The following is a 21,065-nucleotide window of genomic DNA, read 5'->3' as shown; positions in this document are numbered from 1 at the left end:
TTTCATGAAGAAAACTAACAATACATAATATCATTATTCGCGACACAACTTTAGCTTCACTTTCTCTCGTACACAGTTGTACCTTGCAAACAAAAATAGCGCATCACACGAAAATGCAGCAACTAAACAACTATTAAACACTATCATAAATTTATGTGAGTCTGTATGACTATGGAACAAAGGATAGGTATACAAATATTTAATAGTATTTAGCTTACCATTCAGTTCAGTAACAAATCCATATAAATACGATAACAAATATAAATCTACAGGAATTTATGTGTACGAACGGTCCTGCTATTTTTCCGAAATTTACCACAAGAAAATGCGTGGACAATAATATTTCTTGATTTTCCCTAAGAGCGGGTCGACCTCCGCTCTTTTAATTACTGGCAGGGCGGGCGGCGCGAGAAAATATTTAGCCACGCGTCCAACGCAGCCCTCCGTAATTACTAATGAGCTTAGGTATACTTAGTTATATTAATGTATTTGATTATATATATCTAATATACATAGTACATTGGAGGTACTTAAATTTTGTCTATGTATAATTTCTTTCTTGGAATGCATGAGAAAGCAAACTCGAAAACAAAGACAAAACTACTAAGTGGTGGATTTATTATGAAGAAGTTAGATATCTCGGATACATTTTATATCGATGTTTATTGCTATGTGCGTATTTAAAATATAAGGTAGTAGCTAATTTATAAAATTATAGCTTGTAGATATCATAATGTTGAGTATGATGTTTTACCATTTATACCAGAGACCATTTATAAAATTCCTTACACTTAGAAGTCAGTTACAATGTTTGTGAACGTCACAATTCAAGTAAAGTATTAAAATTTCTATTTCCATTTCGTTTCCTAAAAAAATAAGTAAAACAGTGTAACCATAACGTTTCGTTTTCCAAGAAAGTGGGCTCCCCCACCGGTAATAGGGATGGGAGGCAATGGAAAATAAGAGGAAACTGGGAGCAAATTAGAGACCGTAATAAGAGTGGACCCAGTCACCGCTCGTGATAACATAGCCCCATATTGTTGTGGGTATTATTTTTTCATCTCTCCACAGATATTTCGTTTTTCGTTTGCGAAATATGTACAGCAATTTCCTCTGTGAATTCGGTTTGGGATAAAATTAGAGGTTGCGTTTGTGATTTTTTTAGAACACTTGATTATATCTTGTTGACGAATTAATGGTTTCGTTTCGAGGAATTTTGTGGTTCTTTATTTGTTTATTCATAAGCTATGCATATATACATTATATTTTCCGTTGGTTTAGAAAAAATACTTTATATTATTTATCTAAGTTCAGTGATCTAGAATATAATAATAATGTAAATTCTTTGATAAATTTATATATTCCAATTAACTAAAGTTTATAGTATTTCGCTGAGAACCTGTACTGTTAATATAAATGTATTCGAATAAATTCCGATATCACTTTAATCAAAGTCATAAATTTATAGGTACAAAATCTAATCATATTAATGAAACTATTCCCAAATTGCGACAATTATTACGCTCTATAGACTGCAGTGGTAATTCATCGATGGTTTTCACATTTCACACCAATTATTAAATACCAGCAATTCGATAATTAATTAGTGCAAAAAGAGCCGGGGACCCGCAATGGAATCGCAACGGAATCGCGGCGGGATCGCAGTAAATCACATTCGCACAATGCCGGCAGGTGGCGGCGGCGTCGCGCGATAATACTGCCGTTTAATTACGCGGAATAATTAGTGAACGGAATATTTTCCGCGCCCTAACTATCTCCGCCGTCTTCCGGCGATAACTAGGCGGTAATTGCGGATTAACCTCGCATTCAGAATTTAATAGGTGCTCGAACCGCCGCGTGGTATACGCCGCCAGTCGAATCCGGATGACGCTATTTGATTAGTGAAGTCAATTTAATTGTTTCCCGGATAATATTTTGCTTTTCATAGGCTTAATGTTCGCCGAATTTTAAATGCAGTTTTGGTCAAATATTATTATAAACATAGTTTAATCAGTTTTACCCCAATAAAACAGTTTCACGAAGTTTACGTATGTAGGTTTAATAGTTAGATAAGACTAGTCTTAAGCTTTCAGGGTACCATATGATTCATATAAATATTTTATCATCCACAGAGGTATTACGTAGTTACGTGTACTTTACTTGCTCAATCATATTATAAACTTAAAGTATATCAAAGTAGAGTCTATTCAGTATACAACAGAATATTTTATTCTTTGTAGATAGGTAACTAATATATTATAAGTATTTTTACGTAAGCTCAGATAATTTGGGCTTTATGGCACGTGAATAATTTTCTGTAACCCCTCGGTCCGTCTCCACGACAACGTTTGATCTAAGTAATAGACGGTAAAAAATAAATAGCTCCTGTAAGCGCATTTCACCTGCGACAATCCCGAGTGTAGTTATTGCCCGGGGTGGCTAGTTGAGCGTAAACTTTTGATATTGGCGCGAAATATTAATTTCGCAACGCCAATGAACAGTGAGGCGTGCGTAATGCCGGCAAATTACGCTGAGTGCCTTTAATTTTGCGTTCCAGGTTTTAATTCATCTACCGTAAATTATTATATTGATATTTTTCATAATATAGAGAATCTAAATAAAGATAAAAATGTTTTGCCGCATCTTAATCATAAACTACTCTACCGAGGTAAACTTTGTGAAAAGTTGTCTGCGGGTATTTCAGTCTCACTTATTTCACCCGCCAAGCGGCCTGGTTTGGAAGCTGTTATTATTAATTTATAACTGTGTTTCGACTAAGGGTCAGAAACGTAAGACAGTAAAATTATAAGATAAGAGACAGTCTTAGTCCTCTGGAATGGCAACGGATGAGCGGTATCACGGGAGTAACGTAATTACGTATGTCCCTACGTATATAGCCAACGGTTACTGCTTACCTTGTTTGAAATACGAAGCAATAAGTGACGTCACAAACTGTCGTATGATGGCTGCACGCATCTATTTTTAGTATCTACTAGGTACTAATAAGTAATTTTGCCACTATTAATTAATTAAGGAAATGCAAACTAACTTAAATTATATGTAAAAGAATGTTTAGACGTTTGTGACTCAAACACGCCAGTTGTAGAGATATTAAGGAAATTTTATTGATACAGATAGATGATATCCTGATTTATCACATGAGATATTTTCATCGTAACTTAGCACAATTTCCATAAAAGACTGTAGTAGTAGGTATAACTATTGTAGATTACATTTTCGAAATGTATGTTCTTGTGGTCTGTTGTTGGTGAGTACAAGAAAAATCATCAACTATGTATGTAATTATCGATATTTTTATGAAAAATACTTCTATTTTAAAAATGGGAATGACACGAATGAGAAGCAATTACCAATATTACTAGTGGAGCATTGACCGGGTACGCCAGATGGCGCTGGGGGCGATCATTTAAAAATCACTGCACATTGTTCCGAGCGCAACTAATTGCAGAGAAAGTGGGGTTCGATGGACTCCGGGACTAAATCATTTTCTAATAGAGGGAGCGGGTACGACGGTCCTTGATTAATTTTCGGCGAAAATATTTGTTTGATCGTAATTTGGAAATATACAAGAGCTGGCTTCCTTTACACGCCTACTATTTTGAAATCTATTCATTATATTTTTACTTATGAGTTCGTTTTGGCCATCATATGTCAATAACATGCGGGTAAGTGGTTTTAAAAAAAATGTGTCTTTCTACAAAATTAAAGATAGGTTGGTACACTGGGTAATACCTAGTCAGATAATTTACAATATTTTTATTAGTATTGATAAAGTGATAACTATTTAATATAAATATATGAGCTTCAGTTTTCGTAATATTGAATTGATTTTCTTTTTACCTTATTAAGTTTATTTAACATAACGATTAAATTTAAATGGTAATGGTTATCGCCATCGTATTTTGCTAAGTTGTTGTAAGGATATATTACCATAATGGCATAATAACACATTTTTCTTTGTGTTGCAGATTTTGATACCCCTGCTTGCGATACAGTAAGTATTATATGTAGTACTATTACATCTTATTCAAAGTATTAGATACGTTAAGTTGGGGTCTTGAAAAATATTTTAATACTTATTTAAAATATAATTAGATTAAAAATACACTATGAATACATTCCATATGATACATGAACCACTACAGAGTCTCCAAATACCTTTTCTTAGCTAAATACATACTTCTAATTACAATATAATTATATTGTAATTATTAGATATATATACAGGAATATGTATGTTGTACCTACTTATACATGTATACAGGCTAAGTAGTATAGTAGTATTTAACTCCAGTAAACAAATGCACAACAAGCATTAAATTTGACCGTGACGGGTCACCAACAACAATGGACCAATTGAATCAGACTTATTTCCTGTGAATCAGATTCATTTCCTTTTTACTCAACGTTCATTTGTCAATGTAGTTTCGGCCTAGACACCGACCAATTTAATTTGTTGATTGATTTTAATATTGTTGAGTGCGCTTACTGTTATTGGCTCTCAATGGAACAATATTTTTCACTATTTCCTAAGTAGATAGACCTACATAGTTAATTTACTATATGCTAATCATTATGTTGTTAGATAATAATATTTCAAAATAGATAGGACATGTTTTTATTACTTTTACGTTGTCACCAAGACGAGTATCACTCTAAGGAATTTTTTAATGTTATTTATTTATGTATTTAACTTCATTGCACATAAGTAAGATGTATATATGGCGGACTTAACATCTTGCGGCGTTATCTACTAGACAACCATAGGTGGTGCAGAGAAAGATTGTTGCCGGTGCACTAATATGAATGAGACATGTCATAAAAATATATAAGACAAATTTATATAAAATTCTGTAAAAATTATACATATATAATTATATAAATATACACTTATACACTATATACGAATAAACACTTACAATTGAATTGCTATTCATGTTAATATGGAAGTCAAATTTACCTACATAGTATTTTTTATAAGAGACATAACTACATAAGAGACTCATTTGTAGTCATCTAGAAACAATTTCTGAAAGTTAATTCGAGGTCGAAAAATACCAGTCCTAATGACACAACCCAACAGAATATACATCGATGTTAATCAATTTAATATAATACTTTGTAAAATCATCTTATAGGTATCAACGTACACCTAATATATTATACATGAGTATATGGTATGTATATGGTTATTATTATGGACTCTATAAAAAGTTATCGTTCCACTTGGCAGGACAAACCCCGCTATACACCGCACTAAACCAACTCAAGATTATCTCGTTCACAGTGAGAAATTTCCACTTTGCTTCCGCGCCATCGCCGCCCAAATGCTTTTTTAGCCAAAAAGCTTTATCACTTCCGTGGGGTCATGGGTTCTGGGCAGTCGGTAGGGTCAATGATATACTGATTTAACTGGATATGTCTCTAATATTAAAACAAAGATGCATATTCCTCATATTCACTTGGTAATTTATAATATTAATTTGTATAGAATAGACCTCATTTAATACGTCATAAGTGGGTACTTAAAAAAAAGTTGTTAAGAACTTTTATTGATTAATCTGTAGAACAAACAAACTAAGAAGTTTTTATTTATACAAGTATCTATTTACGAGTACATATTTAAAAACTAAATATTTTTTACTTTCATTAGAAGATATCCTTGCCTATATTATAATAATTAGGTATACTCTCTTATTTAGGTACATAGGTATAAATAGGATAGAAGATTTATTATGGACGTTGTTACATGTTATGCAATAAAGTTCAAATCCATAAATAAGTAAAACTGACACGGTTAGTCTATAAATGATAATATTGACAAATATAAACGATTATGTGCTGCTTCAGAATATTAAATTAAATTATTATATATGCTGGACAAGAAAATAAAAAAAATTGTGTTATAATGATTTCTCAGTATGGGGCAATTTAAAAACGAATAAATTATGTAGTAATTTGCGTACATAAAAATAGAGCTTTATAGATTGATTTTGAACGAAGTGTACGGCTCACTTTTTATTGTAAAAGAAGTTCGTTTAAACATTTTTGTTACTCTAATCTGTAAAATCTTGCATGTCACTTCTTGCAAGCATATATCATTGAGCAGACCACTGGGCAACGCTGCAGACTGCAAGCAGTGGATCACTTTTATAGCCGGATGCCGTAAAATAAATGTCGTGGTCCATCGCTAACCCCGGCTAATGATATCCTACGTATAGTAAACAGTGTAGTTTAGAAGCATGGGGGCTGAGGAAATTATGCCCCGTTTGTTTATAAATGGTGAAAAAATGCATCTCTACATGTTTTAGGTACTTTCATAAATAATATCTGACCATTGTTATAAAATATTGATATACATTAAAAATAAGAGGATGAAATTGAATTGTAATATGGGGGATTACATGATAATTATACGCGAGTACTCAATACAAAGCAGCATTTATTTCTCGAAAGATCGATACACCAATTAACTATTATAAATACCAGTCTATACGTTCTTTTATATACATAAAAGAACATTTCAAAACCATTCAATAAAATTCTTTATTAATGTATAAAGTTCCTACAAATCTCGTTGTTATATCAATATGTAAAATTATAGACATAATACTTCGGTGTATGTATTGTATTCTATTTCTACTATACGCAGGTATACCTGCATATCGAATTTACGTACCTACTACTATACTGTATTTCTGATATATATTAAAATGATAATTAATACAACAGTTAAGATAGGTTATACCATTTCACTATTACGTACGCTATATAACGACTAATAAACGCATGAATTCTCTAAAAATAGCTTACTAATACAAAAAAAATGTTAGTTACTTATTTAAGATGTAAATGCACTTATCATTGTCATATAATATATATGACAAGTGGTGACTGCGACTTCATAAGCGTGTACATTTGTTGATGATGATCAAATAACAATCTTTACGTAGTATAATATGTAGGCACTTCCGCTGTCTGCTCGCTTAGATCTTTTAAACTACGCAACGGGTTTTAATTGTGTTCAACGAAGTGATTCAAGAGGAAGGTTTATCTATATATAATACATGTTCACCCGTGTGAAGCCGGGGCGGGTAGGTAGTAATATATAAAGCGCGTTCTAATATTTAAATAAATAATAAAAAATAATAGGCTACGTATTATGGGTATTTCTCCCAACTTACTGAAGTCTACATATTGACCCATATTTAACATCATATTATTTAAAAATATCATCATAATTCCTCAAGCTCATTTATAAGTGTAACTTGAACACACAAACGGACAGTTTTTGCATTGTCACGATTTTACTATTTACTATTGTATATGTAGAGATATAGTTATAGCATTAAATCCACGATCGCGGCAGGCAGCGGGCGATTGCAATTCGTAATATATTGCCGACTTCCGTCCACTGGTGGCGAGTAATACCCGTCCGGAACGCCCCAAGGTACGCCCTCGGCCTGTAATGTACGCATTTTCCGCTATAAATTACCTAAGATCTTGTGGACATCGTAAAGTCCTGTGGTGATTAATGGACCATAGATGGAGGAAGAAGTAATATTACTTACTACTAAAAAAACAAGTTAATTATAAAGAATATTATAAGAAGTAGATGAGAATTCGATAATATCATTTTACTTGACTTGACTGGGTCGTCCGCTGGTCCTTATGGACCTCGAGCTGTGCTCTTTACCCGGGCGTACTGCTGGGGTGTGCCACCCCAGCGTCGTTCTTTTACCTGCCGGCCTACTGGCCGGCCGGAAGCCACAGCCCGCTGCTTCCCAGCAGCCGGCTGTGGTCATTTTATCATTTTACTACTTTATATCACACTAATTCTAAAGCGCGGCGTTGCCCGCTTGAAGCCCGAAGTGATAAAACAGCGTACCTACTATAAGACAAAAGAAATTTTAAAAATTCATCAAGTAATTTTTGCTATATCCATTATAAGCAAGTAAAACAAGAATTATCTATTTATATATATTAGTAACTTACTAGAAGTATACTTTCGATAGTTGTGATTAAACATTTACACAATATATAAAAAGTCACTATCGCGGCGCTGTCTGTACGCTTTGGTATTTTAAATTACAATTTTAATGCAGTGGATACAGTGTATCTATAATACGTGCATATTATAACTCAGAAAAGCCTAGAAATTCAAAGATTTGTAATGTACTCGAATGAAGCTAAAAGCTGTTAGTAATATAAAGCTTTACTTTTTGAATGAAAGGTACTATTCTTTACTCTATTTAATACAATAAGCAATAACAAATACACCTACATATCCAATATCTTAAAGTATATCTAAATATACTTTAAAAGGATATAAAACGGTATCACTTGGTGCCATGAACATGACTAGCGACACCTAACGCCTCGCAATTTCCGTACCACAATTAATCATTTCTTCGGACTGCCTTCATTCCATTACTGTTTAAGTTTTCATTTTCATTAGCCAGTCTGTCTGTTTGCATTAGCTTTGTGTTGGAATACATTACGTTTCGTTTTCATTATTTTGTGACATGATTTGTTATCTGCTACGCGAATTTAGACTACCCACATACTCTTTGTTTTAAAATTGTTAGTAGTTTTGTAAGTATAGATGTATAAGGAAGTATATAGTACTTCCTTACTTTTGAACAATAAAAGTGCCTAATATTCATGTAAAAACCATAGTACACTACTATTATGTAAGTCATCACGATTGATTTCAAAACGAATCATCGAAATCGTATCAAATTCAGCTAGGACAACGCTTAATATAGTATGTATTATAACATTGTAGAACTGAAATATCCTTTACTTTATTAAAAACAGCCGCCAGTTTATGATATGTCAATGCTGTCTATATTTTGACTGATTCTAATAATATAGATGACGATACCAAATATTGATTTAGAATAAAATATGTAATGTACATAGCAAATGTAATAGCAACTCGGTATATAGTTTACAAGTCTGTTTCAATTTTGTTTCTCTTAAATTTCACAAGGAAAATTTTAGTGACTCTCACGATTCACTAAAATGTCTGAGTAGAACTATCATATAATCAACAACAAGTAGAAATTGCGTGTTAAAATTAGTTTAATAAACGAGATGTTATATCTACAGGCAAAATAGTTTTAGCCTTTATAAATGAAAAATATTAAGTCTCGAAACAAAATAATGGTCAATTATTAAATTGCGTGCAAAATGTAATGACCGTTACTAATGCTACAATTACGAGTATAGTGAACTTTTGCAGGGCAAAGGGTCAAAATTCGCAATTAATCGGAGTAAGAGTTGTATCACGTGTGTAGGCGTTAGGGTTGTTGGGCGGGCGGCACGCGCTCTCTTAAGATAACCATGGTCGCCGCGTGCTGTTACATATTACCCATAAATACTTATAATATATTGGTTATTGTGTAGTAGAATGGTAATTAGCAGTAATAAATAATGTACATATCACACGTTGAAAGTTTGTAATTAAAAATTACAAACTTTGCAAAATCTATTCTAAGCTATTAGTTTAAAAGTCTAATTTCAAAAATTTGCAATTTCTGAGTTGATATTCTATTATGTGCGTGATATTATCAGCTATATGTATTTTATATTAGATGTCAGTTGCTCATTTTGTAGCGCAGTAAACATTTGCGACCACCACGAAAGTTTACCCTAAAAGTGTTTTCAGTTTTAGGGTTAATATATATCCTATGACATCTACAAATAACGTGGCTTTCTGTTGCTAAAAGTATTTTCAAAATCGGTTTAGTAGATCCAGAGATTACCCCAAACCCACACAATATTAGTATAGATATAGAGACTTTATTACCTACGTTATTACATGTCTATGTATATATAAATAGTTAATAGTCATATATCGTTATTTCGTTTGTCTGTTCGTTATTATATGAATATTCTTTTTATGAATAGCGCTATAAATTTTGATATAGCTTTCATTCCCAGATAATTTATATACGTACTATATTGATATACCGTACATATAGTTAGGTATATGACCTTCGTCACACACAGAGTACTCGCGTGTGAAGCAGAGATGGATCCCTTTTAATTAAGAATGAGGGCAGGGTATATAAGAGCATCTATCTTTATCTACAATTTATAAGTTTAGTAAAAATAAACAGAAGTATCTTATGATTATTTTTTGCATTATTCAACAACTACAGGTCTATATCAGAGGATATTATGCACCTTCTATATGAAATCTTAATGAACTATAGAGGCGGTGGATTAAACAACTTTACTTAAACCGTATATACCTGATATAACGGTGTACCTAGCATATTTCATGATACATTAATGAGCGTACAGTTTTTCTATAAAACGTACTCACGAAAAGTACAATTCGTAACTGTCCAAGAACAATGAGCGGATAGAACGCGCGGTGTGGCTTACACCGAGATGGAATGATTGATCGCGCCCGGGATGATAGCGGCGGGCCGGCGAACGTCGGCCACAAAAAACTCACTTCCTACTAATGACGGCTTTTAAAAATATAGGATACGATACTCGTCACCTCGTACTAATGACGTCGATATGTTACCGACATCAATCCTCTATTCTGCTCACGTCTCCGCCACGGGATCTAATTAATTATGGTAATTAAACAGTCTGATAGGTATGGGATGCACGGACGGGTTAGTTAGCTCGCAACGTCGGGTCCCCGTTGCGATTTAGTGGCTTTGGTCTTGAATTGACATTTCATGTTAGGCTTTTCGGCAAATTAACAGGTAGTGGCACATATGTATCCATTAGATACGCTTTAGAGAGAATTGGAGTGATGGTATGGCGATGCTTGATTGTAATAGGGTTTCCGTATTTTCCATACCTTAGTGCCCTTCAGATCATTTAATGTTTTGCTCAAACATAGACTTATTTTAATATGTACCTATGTATATTCTACATAACTATGATAAGTTTAAATTACCGCCTTTTGGATTGTAGTTTAAGCAAAGATAAACTGACAAAATCTGTGCTCTTACTTTTTGTAATTGTTATAATAAATAATTATAATAATACACATTAAACTTGAAGTTTAAGGGGGACCACCAGTATATGCTATTAAAATCATGTGAATAAATAAAGTAATAGCCGCGGCTTGAAAATATTAATCAAAATGGATATACATGAAATAAGCTAAATTTTAACAACTCCAGTGTTTATTGTGTTTACGGGGGTTACAAACTTCGTAATGTTCGTGATGTCATTTATCTCTATAAGCTATCATTTCTAAATATACCTATAAACTCTAAATAAGATAGTAGATATATTGTTACCTATAAATAGGATACGCTATTCTTGTTAAACAACCGACATTCAACCAAAATACAGCTTCTAAACCAAGTTACTGGGCGATTGACAAATAAAGGAGTCACACAGATGAATTCACCCATCGTATTTTATATAAAATATTAATTAGAGGTGAACACATTGGGATAAACGAATTAGCCATAGAAAGCCATGAAAAAATTGCATAAGGACACTCAAATTAAAATAGTGCACTTCTTCATCTTGCAATATTAATGATGTCGTTTAAGTTATGAACAAAAAGCGTATTATATTGATTGCAAAATATGTAAAAAGTTATTGCTATATAGATGTGCACTACTCACCTTTTCATATATATTATTTATGTTTTTTATTGTATATTATTTCATATAGAAAGATGACATTATATGGACATAATTATTTTTTATGGACTTTCTTCTCAGTAGTAGAAACGAAATAGCTGTACTATGCTGTTACAGATAAAAGTAAAATCTGTTGTGTTATATAAGCTACATATTTGTGACATTATTTAAATTTGATAATCTTTTTAATATTTAACTGTAAGTAATACAAATTTTGAATCAATCATGTTTAAATTAAATGCTATCTAATATCAATATTTTAATTAAATATTTGATTAAAAAGTTGGGAATCGATTGTCGCCTCACGATAAACGCTACAATGTCCTGACTTAAACTACGGGCACATTCCTGACGAAGAATGATGCTTTCGGCTGCGCGCGCGAGTAGGTAGTGCTTTGTTCGAGTGATTAAGTACCCTGGGACGGCATTCGTTGCTAAGCCCTTCAGCTAATGAGTCGAGAGTCAGTATTAATCATTCGATGACGAACCGGACGACTGACGGACGATCGTGGGTGGTGAGTGTTGACGGCGAAGGATTCGGGCAAATGGCGGGTGAGATGCCACTGTTTGAGTTTTGGATTAATCTTTTAATGTGGTTCAGGTCCCATTTGATCGTTGATCGTTTTGATCAACACAAATTCAATTAAATTATCTATATATACTCTCATTAAGCACATAAAGTAAGAATGCGAAACGTTATATTTAAACATAATTCAAACCAATAACAATACACCTACTCCATTTTTAAAAAGAAGAACCTAAATTATTTTTGTTACTAATTTGCAATCTAGACAAAATTTAATAGCTAGTAGTTTAGTAGGTATAACAGGTAGGTACAACTCAAATGTTAAGAAGAAGTTTTAAATATTTTTGAAATTTAACAGATAAGACGGTCACTGCTGCGATTTGATTGACCGAACTTACTTAGGAGTGTTATAAAATATTTTTAAGTATTTTTTTTAGTTATTAATTCCATATATTACACAATTACACTCCAAGTTCCATTGCCTACGTATTTTTTGGATTAAATGTATATTAAAGTATTCCATGATACATACAGTACGAGAACTATAGTAGAAATATATATATTAAGTGAGCCTATAAAATGTTCTGTAGGTACATTGTAGGTCAAAATGAAATCGTCATTAGTTCATATGTTGAGAAGTAAATAACTTCAGAAAGCACGCATTGAAAAGGTAAGACGTGTTGCTCGCTACGACGCGCGGATGACTGATCCGTCCCGCGAATGAATATTCTTTTTTTAAAACCTACCTTTTTATTTTTTTAAACCGCACAAAAGGCAAAGACGCATGAGTTATGCCGACTTGTAGTTTTTACGATACTTTTAACTTGGATTAAATATTTATGCATTTTTATTTCTTTTAGATGTAGCTCGGCCGAGGAACGTGATGGCATGTGACATTAAAATGACAAATTGGCTAATTATTCTTAATCCGCTGACTGCTTTGATCGTATGCCTCAGAGTGATGGGCCGTCACGCCGACACATATTTTGATTGTATGCATCAATTTGATACTTACATCTTTCTATAGGTTCATTGACATTGAAAAGGTTCGCGAAGCCTCGCATACATAGGTTATTACAACAACTTCCTTGATGTTAGTTTTTTGTGGTACTAAATGACATCAAATAAATAAATGATGCTAATTACATAATATTATTATTACTTAAACATCCTACATTAACATTAGTAATTCTAAATACACAATGGTACGTAAATGCATAAATGCTACTTTATTAAAAAGAAACGTGAAAAGAGACATAATAATGAGATGTGCGGAAGAATTGTTACGTTTGCCTAATATTTTTTCAATCTCTCTCGTACGTTATTATGATAATAATGAGCAGCATTACCCGTTTAGCCCGCCACGGATGCGCTTATTTCTCGCTGGGAACAAGCCCGGCTCCAGGGTAGTTATCGCAACCGTATCTTCTTGATATTTAAACGATAATTATGTTTTATATTTTTTAACTTCGAATATTAAATTGAAGTTTTATAAATGACGTTGTTGATTATAGACACTAGCTCTTTTTCAGCTCTAACAGTTATTTACTTCACATTTATACAAAAGGAATCAAAAGAAGTAGTCTATCGAAGCATCTAGTTTACAAGAACTTTTTTAATTTTATATTTGTCACATATTTAGGAGGGATAATACGCAACATGTCATCCATAATAAGTGCATATTGTTTTTTTTTTAAATGAATAATACCCTTAAATATAGAATACATTTTTCGAAGAATATTTCTAATATTTGAAACATTGAAGTAAATTAACATTTTCTTAAACGGTTGCAAAAGTTTAAAATAAAAAAAATCTTATCAAGTTTGGTCAAGTACGCTATACTAACCGCACAATAGACAGGTACAAACGTCAAAACCCTACCGTCTAGGAAGTCAGCGTTTTCGGAAAAAATAAACTAGGCATTATGAGAGTAAACCGTCATTATATTGTAGAGCTCACAAGACCCTGCAACTTTTCAATTTATGTCTTAATATTAAAACACATTTATTTCTGGCCATATCAGGTCTCGTATCGTAATAGTACAATGAGAATACAATGTCTCCTTCAAATTAAGTTTAGCATACAGTTGGTTATATTTACTAAAATATATTGATTATTTACTTTCGTCACAATATTTTGTAAGAATACAGGTATGAATGGAAGAGAAAAACATATTATGCCGACCCCAAATAAATGGGATATAAAATAAGCAGATGATGATGATGATGATTTTGGAAACAAGTACATTCTCAAGTTTATATTGCCATTGACTAAAAATTTTATACCAGTACTGACTACTGCTTAAATATTTTGCACCGAAGAGTTAATCAAATATATAAATATGTAAATGAACATACACGTTAATGTCAACCAGACTTGGTTCGAGTAGTAAAACACTAGGTTACGACATCTCTAGTAAATCTATCTAGGAAATTAGCATTTACTCTTTTGATATTAGTTATATGGAAACTCTTGGATTACTGCACGTTCAATGTTCATATCCAGATAGAGAAAACAAATTCGCGTCTCAGTGAACTGTAGGTAATTTTGTCACAGAAATACAGTTTGCTGTATGCAGATCTCCTTTGAGATCGGCCATTCACCAGTCACTGACCAGGACAAAGCATTGTGAGCCAAGATCAATGTCTTGAATACGTATGCGAGCTCAATATCGCCTATGTGCATACAAGCGATAGTGTTCACACAGAAATACGTACGGGGTATATGTAGTTCGCTCGTACTACTTAGTACGAATACATTCATGTACAGAACCCTTTGTGTTATTGACCGTTCATGTAGGCACTTGTGTTGTATAATTAGCGTTGAGCTATTAATTAATAGGTAATATACGTCTGTGGCGAATTCAGAGCGTAATATCGACATGTAGATTGATTAAATACTAGTGCATAGAACATTATTGTGTACCATACTTGTATTTGTTTTATTATGAGTTTATACTTTTGTTGTTACTTATAACTAAAATGACGTGGACTGCTATGCTAATATTTTAAATGCTAAAGTGTGTCTATTTGTTTGAAATAGAAATTTGTTTCTCCTTCACGACTAAACGGGTGAATGGATTTTAATACAATTTTACATCGTGTCTCAAAATGAGGTGAAAAGGGGAGAAGAAAGTTTGTGCAAGCGAAATCGTAGGTCACAATTAATCCTTATTAACTAACGTAACTCTGTCTATCTTTCACGCCAAAACTACTTGACCGAATTAAATGCAATTTTTGTATACAGATAGTCTAGACCCTGAGAAAGGATAGGACATATTTTTTAATGCGCTAAAAGGGTTGTAAGGGGTTGAAAGAGGAGATGAAAGTTTGCATGGAAGTATCGTTATTTTTGATGCTAGAAGCATAAAATTTATTTTTTAGGATGTTCATAAAATTTATGACATTCAAAATTCACTAGAATTTGTAGAGACGTTAAGGGGTTAATATAAATTAGGGTTGAAAATTTGTACGGAAAATCGTCATTTATGAAGCTAGAACGATGAAACTTCCTTATTGGTCAAGGTCACTATAACACGCGGAGGAAGCCGCGGGCACAGCTAGTCTCCTAATAATTCTTAAGGTCTTAATTTTGCATTTTTATAGTTTGGCATTTTGTCATGAAATTCATAGGTTAAAGTACGATCCTATCATATTTTTTTATCTATACTTATGAAATAAAGTATCTCTGGTCACATGAAAAAACTAAGCTGAACCTGTATAAAACTGATAGATAAAATATAAAATGTGATGATGGTAAACGGTTACCGTAGGTAGTATATTCGTAACTGCAGTAGACACGTAAAATATAAAAAGCCCATATAGCTCTAAGTTCTCAATCAAACACAGTCAACTCAGTATTTATGTGAGTGCAGAGGGCGCTAATTCACCGGAGACACCCAAACAAACGCTTTGTGATCACCTGTTGGCTCAATAGGTCAATGTTACAGTACAAGTTAGCGAAACAGACTTTTGTGGCTGCTGAATAGTACGCGGAGGCGCGCCATTGTGACGCGGACAAAGGAACATATGCGCGATTGAATCGTTTCTATGCGAGTTGCGTCTGTACTGAAATTGAGATGAGAGTTGTAATGCACCTGTGTATCGATATCACTTTTGTACCAATTGCGACTTTCGTTATTTGAATGTGTATTTCAATGTCAATTCCATTTGTGTTGTTATTGTTATCTAATAATATGAATAGAATGAAAAATCATTTATTCAAATAAACATTGAAGCACTTTTGAATAGTCATCACTTATTTGTTTTTAATCTACCGCTCAATCGGAAATAAATGCCACATCACAAGAAAAACAATGTAAGAAATGTGTGTCGCTCTTTTAAATAACTGAATTGAACTACATTTTTAATGAATTGCTTTCTAATAAGATATTACGATTCATGCAAAAAATTCTGTTTTATTTCGAAAATACAGTAGCTAATGATATCTTTTTAAGTTTATCTGTATGGGTTACTTCCCTAAAAAGATAAGAGTCTTATCTTACCGAACTTACCACGTATTTATTTAACTTTTATATTTATATTTATGATAAAATTATAAGTATTACCACCCAGTATTGCACGGGTCAAATTAATGCATGGATGTGTTTTTTTTATTTCATTCTAATATACTTACAGTACTATAGTATTTACGAATTGACTAGAGTAACAGCGATGTCAATGTCGGTAGGTGCCAGCAGTTTTTTCCACTACCGTCACTAGATTTTAGAATAATCCTGCCTATAATACAGTAGGGTCGGTTTCAGATACGATAGTTAATACCATATTAAAGGGGCTATATAAGTTACTTAATTCAATTACTAATATAATAAATAAAACTGTAGAATTGTATTTCATGATAAGCATGGAGGTACCATATTTAAATATCCTTTTGTTACTTCACTGTTGTTCCAATAATTATATTTAAAGATTTATATTGAATATATACAAATAATAATAACAGGAGCAGGCCTCATTCATTGGTAAATGTTTATGTAAACCACAGTTATACAGAATAAAGGATTACATACAACAAATGCTCGAGCCTACAAAAATATTCCTTCAAGCTGCAAAAATTTTTAACGTAAACACACACGGGCATTATATCCGTAGATTATAGTCAATATTCCTAACTCAAACATTTACCAAGAAAACACGCTACTGGTTGTCCGGACAATGGTCGCTTGGTTCCCTCAAAACCACTTAACATGGGGCTGACAGGTTAGTTCAATCACTATTATACACCCCGAGGCCAGCAATTTGAGATTTTTTTTGGCAATAGAATATTTTTTTTTATTCAGGGAGTTACAAAACTTAGACGTTCTCACGGTTGCTCGAACTTTACAAATAATTTCGCACGGTGATGCCTACGCATCATAAGTTACATAACTTTCTAATTTTGTACGCAATGGGAAACCTTAAAGAATTTAAATGTTCTAAAATAAATTGTGAACAAAAACGTAATTTTCGTAATCAGAGTTCGGTTAAAATCTAGAAATAAAGTGTTTTTTCTGGAATTTATTACGAAATCGTACGCAACGGGTATGAAAAGTTGTGTTGCCACGTCACAGGACGGCCGGCTAATCGATCGGGAGAACAATGTGACGTAAATGTAGCCGCCGAAACGCTCCCACCGGGGCGGGGAGCGCAGTTCGCAGTCCAAATATTTACCCGGGGCATATGTTTGGTTTCTTTTCCTTCGCCTCATATATTTTTACTTTGATCGTGTAATAGGGCCCCGAGGCGGTCCCGATTTGTCCGAGATTAATTTCGCTCACCCACTGCAACAATCATGTCTCGTGGAATAAATTGTTTATGGAATAGTCAGAAGCCCTCTCTATGCCTTGTGAAAACTGTGTGCTGTCGAACTATTGTTAGGCTTACATTGTATAATTAAAAATAATGTATACTGTCTATAAATCTAACTATTGGTATTATTCATAGTCGTTCCATATTATGTAGTTATCCTTTAGCTTAAAACTATGTTTGTGCTGAATTAGAATGCCATTAATACCAAAATATTTGTGTAATAGAATAATTGTGTTTGTATGCATTGATTGTGTTTTATTACTGAGAGTTGATCTAATAATTAGTGCAATACAATAATTATTAGATCAACTCTCAGTAATAATAATAACAATTTCAAATTATTGAAACCAATAATATCGTTGTGTAACAGTATACTATAATATAATATTTAAGTTAAATAATATAAGGGTATGGTTCCTTAGCTTTGTCATTAATGACAAAATAACGTAAACATTTTAAAAATAATGTAATCATTTTAACGTCTCACTATTAAATAATATTATTTAAATTAAAAATTCAAGCAATAATAAAATCTACAAGGTAAGATTTCTTACACAGCGTCAATATAGTCACAGCGAGTAGGGCTGGGGTTGAAGTCGGAGCACTCGAATTGAGTTTAATGAATTGCATTAATATTGCATTAACGGGTAACTAGCCGCCCTCTATCGCAAACAATCATTAGAGGCGCCCTCGCTACGCTGCACTGGGGATTGTTTGTCCTACTAGATTTTGTTTGTGAATGCAAATTGATGTTTAGGTGTTCTGTTTTCAAAGTCTGAAAAGTTTGTAATACCTACACATATTTTATTGTGCTACTAGACTCCAGGATTTAAACAAGGTATGCTTATATTTGTTATGTATTTTGTAATAATTTGTAAAAAAAAATGGAATTATTACTAACAATATTTTTTTTCGTTCTGATATTTGTTTTGCTTTAATTACAAATTCAATCCCCACAAATGAAAACTATTAAAACTGTTGTTAGTACTATGAAAATTACAATAACTAGATATTTATCATTATTTTTTATTTATCTTATTTGTAAGCTGTAGATATCATGCTGTTAAAAGCATCCAGTTCATTATCAAGGCCTAACAAGGACGATGCCGTTGCATAATATGCGAAACAAATAATATGGCGTCGAGTTATTGAAATAGGTACGTCACTAAGTAACAGTAGTTCTCTGTTCCGTTCAACTACTGTCGGCCGTCGCAACCGGAAAATTGGACATCGTGGCTTAACAGTGTGGCTGCCCAATCACACGGGACACTCCACGCAGATTAGCACGTTCGACCACTGCCCAGTAGTTAGGATGGCCAACTCTCGCAATGAATTTTTCGGGATGTAAGGACAAGAGTCTTAAAAAAATCAACATAAATCTGGATGTAGAAAAACGTAAAATATATTTTAAATACACCATGATCTCGTAACCATGATCTATGCATCTAGATTCTACCTACTCAATATATATAACTCGAGTTACGACATAAGTGCGGCAAGCAGTGAATAGGACAGAAATATTATATAAATAAAAAAGACAAGTGCAGTCGCCGGGATACGAGGCGCACAGAAAACGGGATGTCCCGATTAAATCGGGAAAGTTAGAGACTCTAGCAGTAGTGTTCACGTCATAACAGGACGCCATTCCCTAAAATTTACACTCGTACTCTCTCCATTGAACTCTGAAACCGAAACTAAGCGGAGCCTTTCCGCTCCTGCAGAAGAGTAGTACAATGTTTCGACAATGTCTGGAAAATTGACGTACAATATGAACATATGCCTTTTCATCGCTTTGTCGAAGTTCAAATGATAACAAAGTATATCCTTTGATAAATGAAAAACATGTTTCTTACGTATTTACTGGACATTCGTTTTCATATTAATAAAGTGAGTGAATAAATATAGAAGTATAGGAAGTTATAAATAAAAATAAGATGATTAAGTGTTTGACGGTTTGTAACTCAAGCATGCTTAATCTGATGTGTGCTTTTTAAAGTAATTTGGCTGTTACCAGGAAAGAAAGTGGAAATTTGATAGTATTACAAACACACAAACTTTACTTCTTGCTTAATTGGTCACGTGATCAACCAGGTTGGTATGGAGGTTTTAAATTATTTCCCAATTTTTCATGTATGTTCTTTAAAAAACTTGTTTAACTTCCTAAGTTTCCGATTAGTACTTTCTCGACTAACCCTATTGTAACATGCGTACTAATGTAATACCTTCCACTCACCATACATAGATTAGTTGTATATTAAATAATAAAGGCGTAGTTTTTTTATTATTCTATATGGAAATAAATATAACTTAATAATGTAATATCTTAAAATACCAAAATTATAAGCGTGCACGCATCGAATATGAGTAGATTAACTAAAACATTTGGTATGTTATTAATCGATTACACTTCAGTCTGAAAGAAAGTATTCGAGCACGATCGACTTACGAACAAAAAACAAGAACTCACGGCCAAGACGTGACGACGTATGTCGTTATCGCATTGCGGAGAGCGTTCCGGACCATACAAATCTTTACTTAACATTCAAAGTACCGACTGTAGCTTTAATTTTTAAGGCTCACTCAGGGTTGCCATTAAAACAATTAGCTCCATATAAAGAAATCGTTGAGGTCTATCATTTCCAAGATGTAAAAATCACGGGATGTTACCACTATTATCGGGAACTTAATAAAAATGAAACGTCGTAAGATTTTTACTAATTATAGTATGAATAACGACCGCGTCTTTAAACAGTATATACCTAATCAATAAGTTTTTCAAGAAAGTATATTAAGATTTCTTAAGGGTCGGCAACGAGTATGCACACCATTGGTGTTTTAGGCGTCCAAAGGCTATGTTAACGGTTTACAATCTGTGGGATTGTATCCTTATTGTACTAAAGTGTTATTAATAAAACTGTATAATATCTACTAGATTAGCATAATTTACCTAATATGATGATTAAAACCACTATCTCGCAAATACTTGCATAAGGATGACAATGTCCTCCTACCAAAGTCCAAAAATATCTTTGTATGAGTATCTTCTTATGGTTGGCAGCCCTGGGCTCACTACAACGC

The 21,065-nt window shown here is 33.1% G+C and overlaps 1 long non-coding RNA gene across 1 annotated transcript in view; it reads left to right on the top strand.

Annotated features, from left to right (window-relative positions):
* Positions 1-3,988: 3,988 nt before the first annotated feature.
* LOC131852617 (uncharacterized) overlaps positions 3,989-21,065 on the top strand; it is a 199,061-nt gene continuing 181,984 nt past the window's right edge. Inside the window, exon 1 of the long non-coding RNA XR_009357947.1 lies at positions 3,989-4,015. This is a non-coding gene — a long non-coding RNA (uncharacterized LOC131852617). The remainder of the gene's footprint in view (positions 4,016-21,065) is intronic.

This window comes from Achroia grisella, unplaced genomic scaffold (assembly GCF_030625045.1).
Source record: "Achroia grisella isolate CSIRO2021 unplaced genomic scaffold, CSIRO_AGI_Agris_v1 utg856, whole genome shotgun sequence".
Classification (NCBI taxonomy): domain Eukaryota; kingdom Metazoa; phylum Arthropoda; class Insecta; order Lepidoptera; family Pyralidae; genus Achroia; species Achroia grisella.
This window is presented reverse-complemented; position numbering and strand designations above follow the sequence as displayed.